The 8,709-nt window shown below is 40.1% G+C and overlaps 1 protein-coding gene and 1 pseudogene across 1 annotated transcript in view; one reads left to right on the top strand and one right to left on the bottom strand.

Annotated features, from left to right (window-relative positions):
* Window positions 1-8,709, top strand: part of Zranb3 (zinc finger RANBP2-type containing 3) — a 222,738-nt gene that overhangs the window by 74,531 nt on the left and 139,498 nt on the right. The window lies entirely within an intron of this gene.
* On the bottom strand, window positions 4,746-5,800 carry LOC101562928 (annotated as a pseudogene).

Raw genomic sequence — 8,709 nt, 5'->3', positions numbered from 1 at the left:
TCTGTGTAGGCTTGGCTTTGTCATCATGAAATTCTTTAGTTGTTCTTTGTCATGAAAATATTTCACTTCTCCATTATATTTGAAAGAGAGTTTTCTATAATGCCTTTATGAATACTGTAATAACAAAACATACTTTTCAAAATACAGTAGAATTGAAATATTGGTAATCTGAATTTTTAGAGTACAAATAGAACCTGTCATGGTTTGTGTCTGGCTGTCCCCCAAAGTGTCATGCAGTCATAGGGTTTTGTTCATAGGTGGCTGTATCTGTAGTGTGTGATTAATTCATAGTGCAATGCTGATATTAAAGATGCTGAGTTTAAGTGTGGGTGATGGCTGGATCAGTCCACTGATTGGATTGACTGCCCTAATCCTGGTAGACTGGATACAATATAAGGGACAAAGCTGTGGGTACATGCCTAGAATCCCAGCATTTAGGAGACTAAGGTAGGAGAATAGCCCTCAGTTTGAGACCAGGTTAGGCTCAATAGTGAGTTTAGTGCAACCCTGCTTAACATAGCAAGATCCTGTCTCCAAGAGCAAAACAAAACAAAACAAAACAATCAAAACCAATACAGTGTCAGGAACAGAAAAGAGGCTGGTCTGCTATCTCATTGCTTTTCCTGTTTTCCACCTCCATCAACTGTTGTCCCTCTGCCATGTGCCACGCTGCCTTGGAGTCAGTTGATTATAGACTGAAACTTCCACAAACTGAGCTAAATAAACCTTTCTCCCTTTAACTTTAGGTGTCAGGTATTTTATGTCAGTAATGAGAAAAGAAGCTAAGACAGAACTATTAAAATATTCTTCTGGGCCGGGGAGATGGCTCAGTGGAATGAGCACTTCCCTGGCAAGTTCAAGGACCTGAGTTCAATCCCCGGTTCCGGAAAGAAAAAAAAAAAAAAAAAAAAAATTCTTCCAACTAATGTTTTAGTTTTAGTTACATGTATTCTCTTTCCAATAGTTCATGTCTATAGTCTTTTCTTCAGAACACTTAAATACTATGTGAAGAATGGTTGACATTGGGGAATCTCAGTTTGAACTGATGTATAATTACCTAAATTTATAGTTTAGATTATTTTATAGACATTTATTTAAACTAGATATTATAATTAGAGTAATAGACATTGCCTATGAAAAATGTTAGCAATATAATTGGAGAAACATGACATAGACATTTGGAAAACAACAGAAATTTCTCCTTTTAAACAGCATGAGTTCCAAAATGCTCTTTGTAAATGAATTAAAGAATCCAAAATGACTTAAGAGGCTTATGTTCTCACAAAAGAAGAATGTAAATTAATTCTTCAAAACTTCTAAAATAGACGTAACCATTTCTCCTACTTATATCTATATAGAATATGTGTTATGTGGTATAGATATGCATGTATAGTATTTTTCAAAACATCAGTTTTATGTCTTGTATACAGAAAATATATTATAAAAGATAATATCATCCTTGATGATCTTGATTAAGTTTTCAGTGTTTGACTGTTTAGTATGATATTGGCGATTGGTTTGTCATAGATGGCTTTTTTCAGTGTGAGATAGAGGGTCTTATTCCAATTTTTATAGGTTTTGCATCATGAGTGGGTGTTGGGCAACTCCAGATTCTTTCTCGGCATCTATTGAGATGATAATACGGTTTTCATCTTTGGCTCTGTTAATATGATGTATTACACTTATTGATTTTTGTATATTGAACCATTCTTGGTTGACTACTACCTTATTGTGGTATCTAAGACTCTATGATTTGCTGCTTTGTTTGTCAGTGTTTTAGTGAAGATTTTTGCATCTCTGTCCATTAGGAAGATGGGACTAATCTCTTTTTTTGGTTGGATCATTCTCTGGTTTTGATATCAGAGTAATGTTTACTTCCAGGAATGAGTTTGGGAATATTGCTTCCTTTTCATTTTCATTAAAGCGATTAAGGAATAGTAGCATTGGATCTTCTCTAAAGATTTTGTACAGTTGAGCAGTGAATCCATGAAGACCTGAGCTTTTCTTTGTTGGTATAATTTTAACTACATCTTCAATTTCATTTACTGTTACTGTGTTACTTAAAATTTTATATCTTCCATTTGTTCTGTTTTGTTTTCTATCTTAATAGAATATAGGCTCTTGAGGGCCAGTCAGATAGCTCAGCAAATTAAAGCATCTTCTTAGACAGAGCAGGGGTCAGGATTTGATCCTAGGTGTGCTGTGCCAGCCGTGCCCTCAGGATGTGCTGAGGCAGTGATTAAGACTGGGTATGGTGGCGCGCACCTAATCCCAGGGCTTGGGAGGCTGAAAACAGGAGGATCACTCCGAGTCTGATCTGTGCAGTGAGACCCTGTAGACCCTCTACTAAAGACATTTAAAAGAAAATTTTAGAATATAGACTCTTGGTAACATGACTGTAATCCCATCACTGGGGAGGCTGAGGCAGGAGGACTGCCATGAATTTGAGGTTAGCCAGGGCTACATAGTTAGTTCAAGGACAACCTGAACTGCATAGTGAGACCCTGTCTAAAAAGCAAAAACACAAAACAACAAAACAAAAAAGTATACAAATTCTTGATGTAGGTATTAATTTTATTTTGGGTTCGTGTATGATTGTGATTTTATCCTTTTCATTTTTCAATTCATGGATTTGAGTTTTTTCCTCAAAAAACTTTGATAAGAGGTTTTTTTTTTTAGACAAGGTTGGCTAAAGATGTCAGTTTTATTAATCTTTTAAAGAACTGACTCTTTGATTCATTGATTCTTTGTATTTTGTGTAGTCTCCATTGCTTTACTTTGTATAATTTCTGCTGTGATCTTTGTAGTTTCCTCCTCTGTATGAGCTTTAGACTTCATGTGCTGTCCTTTTCCAGAAGCTTGATATTCAACTTTAGGCTGTTTGAGTTTGCTGTGTTTTTCTGATGTGGTAATTCACTGATACAAATTTTCCTCATAGGGAAATTTTTCATTACATCCCATAAGTTCTGATATGTTGCATTGGCATTATCATTTAATTGTAGAAACTGTCTAATTTTTCCTCTTCTTTGATAGTATCTGTGAACTGTTGGTTGTTAAGGTTAACTTCCATGTGTTTATGAAGTATTTGTTGTTTCTTTTGCCATTGATTGTTTTCATTTTATTACACTATGGTCTGATATTTCTGGGATTATTTTCAATTCCTTTGCATTTAATTAAGCGTATTCTATACACTAGTATGTAACAGTTTCAGAGAAGATCCTGTGTGCAGCTAAGAAGAATGTGTATTATGATGCTATAGGGTGGAATATTCTGTAGACATCTACTAAGTCAGTTTGTTCAAAATTTTGGTTCATTTCTGATATTTCTTTGATTTTTTTTGGCTAATTAATCTGAATTTGTGACAGTGGGGTACTAAGGCTCCCATTTTAATTGTATTAAAATACAGTTAGTTGATTTTTATAGTATATGAACATACATTATAGTTGTATTATTGATGATATGACATGTGTTGATTTTTTCTACATAGTTGGTGTGCTGGTATTTGGTGTACATGTATTTATGATTTTTTTTTGTGTGTGTGAAAGGGTCTTGCTGTGCAATTCAAGTTGGCCTTGAGTTTCCTTTGTAGCCCAGTATCAAAAACTTGCAATGATCTTCCTGCCTCAGCCTCCTGAGTGTTGGGATTACAGCTGTAATCCACTGCACTGGGCTACGTTTATGATTGTTATCTCTTCCTCTTAATTTGTTCCCTGAACAAGGATGTTGACCTTTTTGTCTCTTGCTTAGTCTTGGCTTGAAATCCACTTTGTCTGCAAATAGAATAGCTACCCCTGCATTTTCCAGGTTTCTTTTCTGTAACAGCTTTTAACAGTGTCTTTGGGAGGCTAGGGTTACAGCTCAGTGGTGCAGCAGCAGCCTGCTAAGTGTGAGGTCCAGAGTTTGATTCCCGGAATCCATTAAAGAAACAGAACAAAGAAAAAAAAATTGGTTTTGTGTTGAATTTCTGGAATCTGGATTATTATATGACTTGGGGTAGATTTTTTTAAATTGTATCTAATTTGAGTTTTCTTGCTTCGCTTTTCTGTATGTCATTTTCTTTTTCCATGATTCAGAAAATTTCTGCCATTATTTCTGTGAACAGGTTGTTTTAAATATCATTTGTGCTATCTTCTGCTTTTTCTATTGATTTTGATCAAGCTTATGTTATTCTTTCTTGCATCATCAACAGCTGTTGCATTTATTTTCTGGCTGTTTTAAAAAAATCTTTTATTCATTTATTTATTTGGTTCAGGGTCTGAGTTCAGGGCATACTCTTGGTGATCCTCCTGTACCAGCCTCCCCAGCACTGGGATTACAGGAGTGTGTCATTATGCCTTGTTTCAGTGGCTGGCATGATGTATCCAGTGTTCTGGGGCTGGCATGCAGTACCAGGGATTTAACCTGGGTCCTTGTGCTTTCCAAGCAGGAACTTAGACCGCTGATCCATCTCCCTAGCACTTTATGCTATTTTTAATAAATTTAAAAATTTATGTTTAAAGTTATGTTTATATTAAATTTTTTAAATTAATGTTTTCTTGATCGCTAACTACAGTCTTGTCTCCTAGATCTGATGTTCTGTCCTCATGTTAGTTGCTTTTTTTATCTGCTTTCAGAAAATATGTTAATCTCCTGGGTATCTGATTAAATCTGTTTCATAGACTACACTTCTTTCCTATTTTGGGCATTCATGCTTTCCATCATTTTTCTAAGCTCCTTTTTTTTTGTTTTTTTTTTTTTTTTTTTTTAATAGCCAAAATACATCTTTTATTTTGCTTTCATGCTTCCCAACTGGGGTCTCACGTGTTGCCCAGGGTTGCCTGGTCCCAAGGGATCCTCCTGACTCCAGCCTCCCAGCAGGGGCCACAGGCGTGCACCGCGAGTCTGGCTTCTTCTGGTGCCCAGCAGGCCTGTGTGCAGCCTGGCGTCATGGGCCAGAGTGGGCCTGCTGCCCACACCCGCACTTCCTCCTGCCTGGGTCTCACAGTGCTACTTGAGCTTGGGCACAATGCGGCTGAAGAGGATCATGCTGATGAAGATGAAGCAGACCACGATGAGCATCGCCCACAGCCGCCAGTTGACTGACTTCTGCGTGTGCTGCTCCAGCCGCTCCGACTCCGTCTTCAGCTTCTCCAGGTTCTGGTCAGCCATCTTAAGTGAGTGCGACAGGGTCTGGCTGTCCTTCTTGCTGACACTCGGGCGGCCAGCGTGTTGGTCTGGAGGCTCCGGGCCAGGCCCAGCGTCTCCTCTGCCAGCTTCTCCTGCAGGTCCTGCCGGCGCCGCAGCGCGAGGGCTAGCTCGGCTGCCGACTGCTTCTCAGCTGTGGGCCTGGGTCCAGCCACCCCGCTTCGCTTGCTCACCTCCAGCTCGCGCTCTCGGGCAGAGTCGGCGCCCAGCAGCTCCTGCCGCATCTCGCCGCGTAGCGTGCGCGCGTCTGCAGGTGCACAGTCCTGGTGGCGGGCCCTGGTGCGGAGGATGGCCTGCAGCAGTCGCCTCAGGAAGGCCACCTTGCACGCGCACTCCAGCAGCACCTCAGCGGCGGGCCGGCTGGCCCGTGTCCTGAGTGTCCTGAGCGTCTGCAGCGTGTCCTCCAGGGCCCCCCTACTGCGGGGAGCAGGGGAGGCCGCGGCGCCCATTACCCAGTCAGAACCAGGGGAAAGTGTGTCCACTGCTTGCTCTATGTGCTGCTGGTGTTCTGCGCCTTGTCCAGCCGCCACTCTTCCAGGTCCTGCTTCTCCGCTGCCATCGCCTCGCAGCGGCACAGCAGACTCTCCAGATTGAGCTCCGGCCTCGGCGCAGCCATCGTCAGCGCCGGTCCCTGCCCCTTCCAGCGACGCCATACTGGGGGCGGAAGACTGGTCTATATTCTAGATTCAGTATATGCTTTATTAGATGATCATCATCTCTGAAGTTATGTGAGAATTTTTTTTGTCCTTTTTTTTTTTTTCCCCTAGAACCTCATTAATCTGTTTTGTTACTTCTGCTGTTACCACTTCAGAGAGTCTAGGTGGATGGCTTTGGAAGTGTTGCACCTCAAGCCCCCTAGATTTGTCTCTGGTGAGCTGGAACTTCTGGATGGCATCTTCTTTCCATGTTTTTTTTCGTTCTTTCTCGCTCTCTCGCTCACTGTTTTTAAAGTTTAGTTTCTGCATTGATGTTAGTAAATTTTTTGTGGTAAGTTGCTTTAATTGGCAGTGTCAAGAATCCTTCGGGAATGACTGCTTCAGAGAGATGTTTTTTAGGAGTTGCTGGCTGGTTTTTGGGTTTTGAGCCTGTTGCAAGATTCTTGCTCTTCAAATTATTAGAATGAGAAGTTGCTGCCTATTTTGTTTAGTTCCTTAGTATCAGTGCATAGTATTACTTATGACTCTCAAACAATCTCAATCTTGATATACAAGGAAGAACTACTAATTAAAACAGTTGTGTCACCTTGGCTAAAGTATTACAGTCAGTAATAACAATAGCATCAAATATAGCCTAGAAAATAAAAAACTGGCAGCTATTAATTTGCAGCCTTCAAAATCTAAAATAATCCAGGAAATTGTATGCAGTAAATATTCTCTCATTATGGTTATCTTACTTTCAGGAGAAAATATTTAAAAGGGGATAGGGGAAAGAAATAGAGAAATAGAAGAAGAGAAAGAGATTAGAATCAAGGCTGGAAGACAATGGAAGATTACACAAGCTTTGTGAAACTGGGGACAGGTGGCGAAGAAGAAACAACAGAACAATAAGAACAACAACCAGAGGGCTACAAATCATGTTCACACACTTATAAAAACAAGAACAAATAATCAAAAAAAAGAAAAAAGGAAAGAAATTAAGAAAAAGTCCACTTCAGGGCCTGTCTTTATTGTTACAGAGCGTGCAGACAGAGCTCAGATCCAAGTTGAATGATCTCAACAAGCCAGGAGTACAATTATGGCTGGGTGATGGATATTCTCAGCAAATTTATGCCATTAGTTCCACTCAAGTGCAGGCTGCTTCTGAGTTTTGGCAGTGAGCCTGGGACCCAAGTTGTTTAGCCCACAATATTTCAGGTACATAACGTCTGCTTGGCTTTGGCTTCCTGCCTCCTTAAACTGGACTCTCTGCTTGCTTGAAATCAGCTCCCTTACCTCTCGCTAGTTTGTATTATGCTGCATCTTACACTGACACTAGGAGCTGCTAGATAAAGCCAACCTGTACCTGCTCTGACTTTTGAGTATAATTGGCCCCTTTCTAGAATGCCAACTGGCCAATGACCCTCTCCTGGGGTCCATCTAAATTGGAATGACACCAGCCACTGAAATAGCGAGGTCCACTGCTATGTTTCACTGCTCCTTTTTCCCCATGGAGGCCTGTTAGGTTGCCAGTAGTCATCTTGTGTGTGCAGTTTTGAGCCTTCCCTCCTACACTACAACCCAGGGATAAAGGAAAAAGTGCCACTTTCTACTTCCCTCTTCTCTGTTGTGGTCCCTCCCTTTGCTCTTTCTTGAGCTCCAATTCTTGCTTCAGATCCTTGCTGGGTCCTGGGGATCTACTTCCTTCCTCCTCTTCTTCACATTGTTCTATTCCAAATCTTGGAGAGGCTGTTTCTCATCTGCTCAACAGTCTGCTACCTTTAGAGTGTTGTTCTTTGTAGTTCCAATCAGCTGACATAGCAATGGGGCAAAAGTATGTTTGCTAAGTTGTATGTATATATTGTTAAAATTAAGGTGTAAAATGTCTCCCCCCAAAAAAAGTCTCCCCAAAATATCATGTGTTTAGAAGGTGATTGAGTTATGGCAGTGCTGTATTTCCCAGTGGGTTCATCTGTTGGTGGGTACTATAGGTGATTATGCTGAGAGGAAGTGAGGGTTGTTTGGGAGTTGGCTACTGGGGCATGTGTAGTACACATATTTGCTATCCATTCTTATTATCAGAAGAGTGTATTCCTGTTCCTATCTCCTGTTTTTTCTCTCTGCTTCCTGGCTGCCATGATTTGAATACTTTTCCTCTGCCTTGCCCTTCTGTCATGCCCTTTCTGCCCTGGAGCCAGCCAACCATGGACCAAGCCTACAGGAAACAGCCAAAAAATATTTCCTCCTTTTATTTGTGCTTATTGTATCTTAGCAAACCAAAATATGTATGAATACATATTTTAAAGTATTTACACTTATAGAAATCTTAAACATAAGTTCATATCTGTACTCCAACTCTATAATAAAGTTAAAAGTTCTTTTCTATGTATCAACTCTTATGCATTATTGTATGGATCATACTAATCTCTCCCCTTTGTTTATCAATAATCTCCTGTTGATTCAGTAAGGATACTGGCTCCTCCCCTTACTTATTCAGTTCTGGTATACAAGTATGGCAGTTACAAATTGTTGACCTTTTCCTTGAGGGGAACTTTTTTTATTAACTAGAGAACAGTGCCTTAATACAGCTCATTTTGCTTGTATGCATAGATTCTCCATTTATTTCTAAAATTACTTAGGTAGACACCTTATTCTTCCACACCCTTCATTAGGGTTGCTTCAGATTTCTGTAATACCTTCAAGTTCTTTTAACATAGTCTGCATTCTAGCTTGATAATTTTCTGACCTCCTAAACTTCCTTTTAAAATACTTACATACCTTTACTGGATGTGTGGCAAGTACCTTTACAATCCCAGCAACTTTAGAGGTTGATGCATGAGGTTCAGAAGTTTGAAGGCCACCTAGACAATGGAGATTTTACTGCGTTAAA

Source organism: Octodon degus, unplaced genomic scaffold (genome assembly GCF_000260255.1).
Source record: "Octodon degus isolate 3935 unplaced genomic scaffold, OctDeg1.0 scaffold00014, whole genome shotgun sequence".
NCBI classification, from domain to species: domain Eukaryota; kingdom Metazoa; phylum Chordata; class Mammalia; order Rodentia; family Octodontidae; genus Octodon; species Octodon degus.
This window is presented reverse-complemented; position numbering and strand designations above follow the sequence as displayed.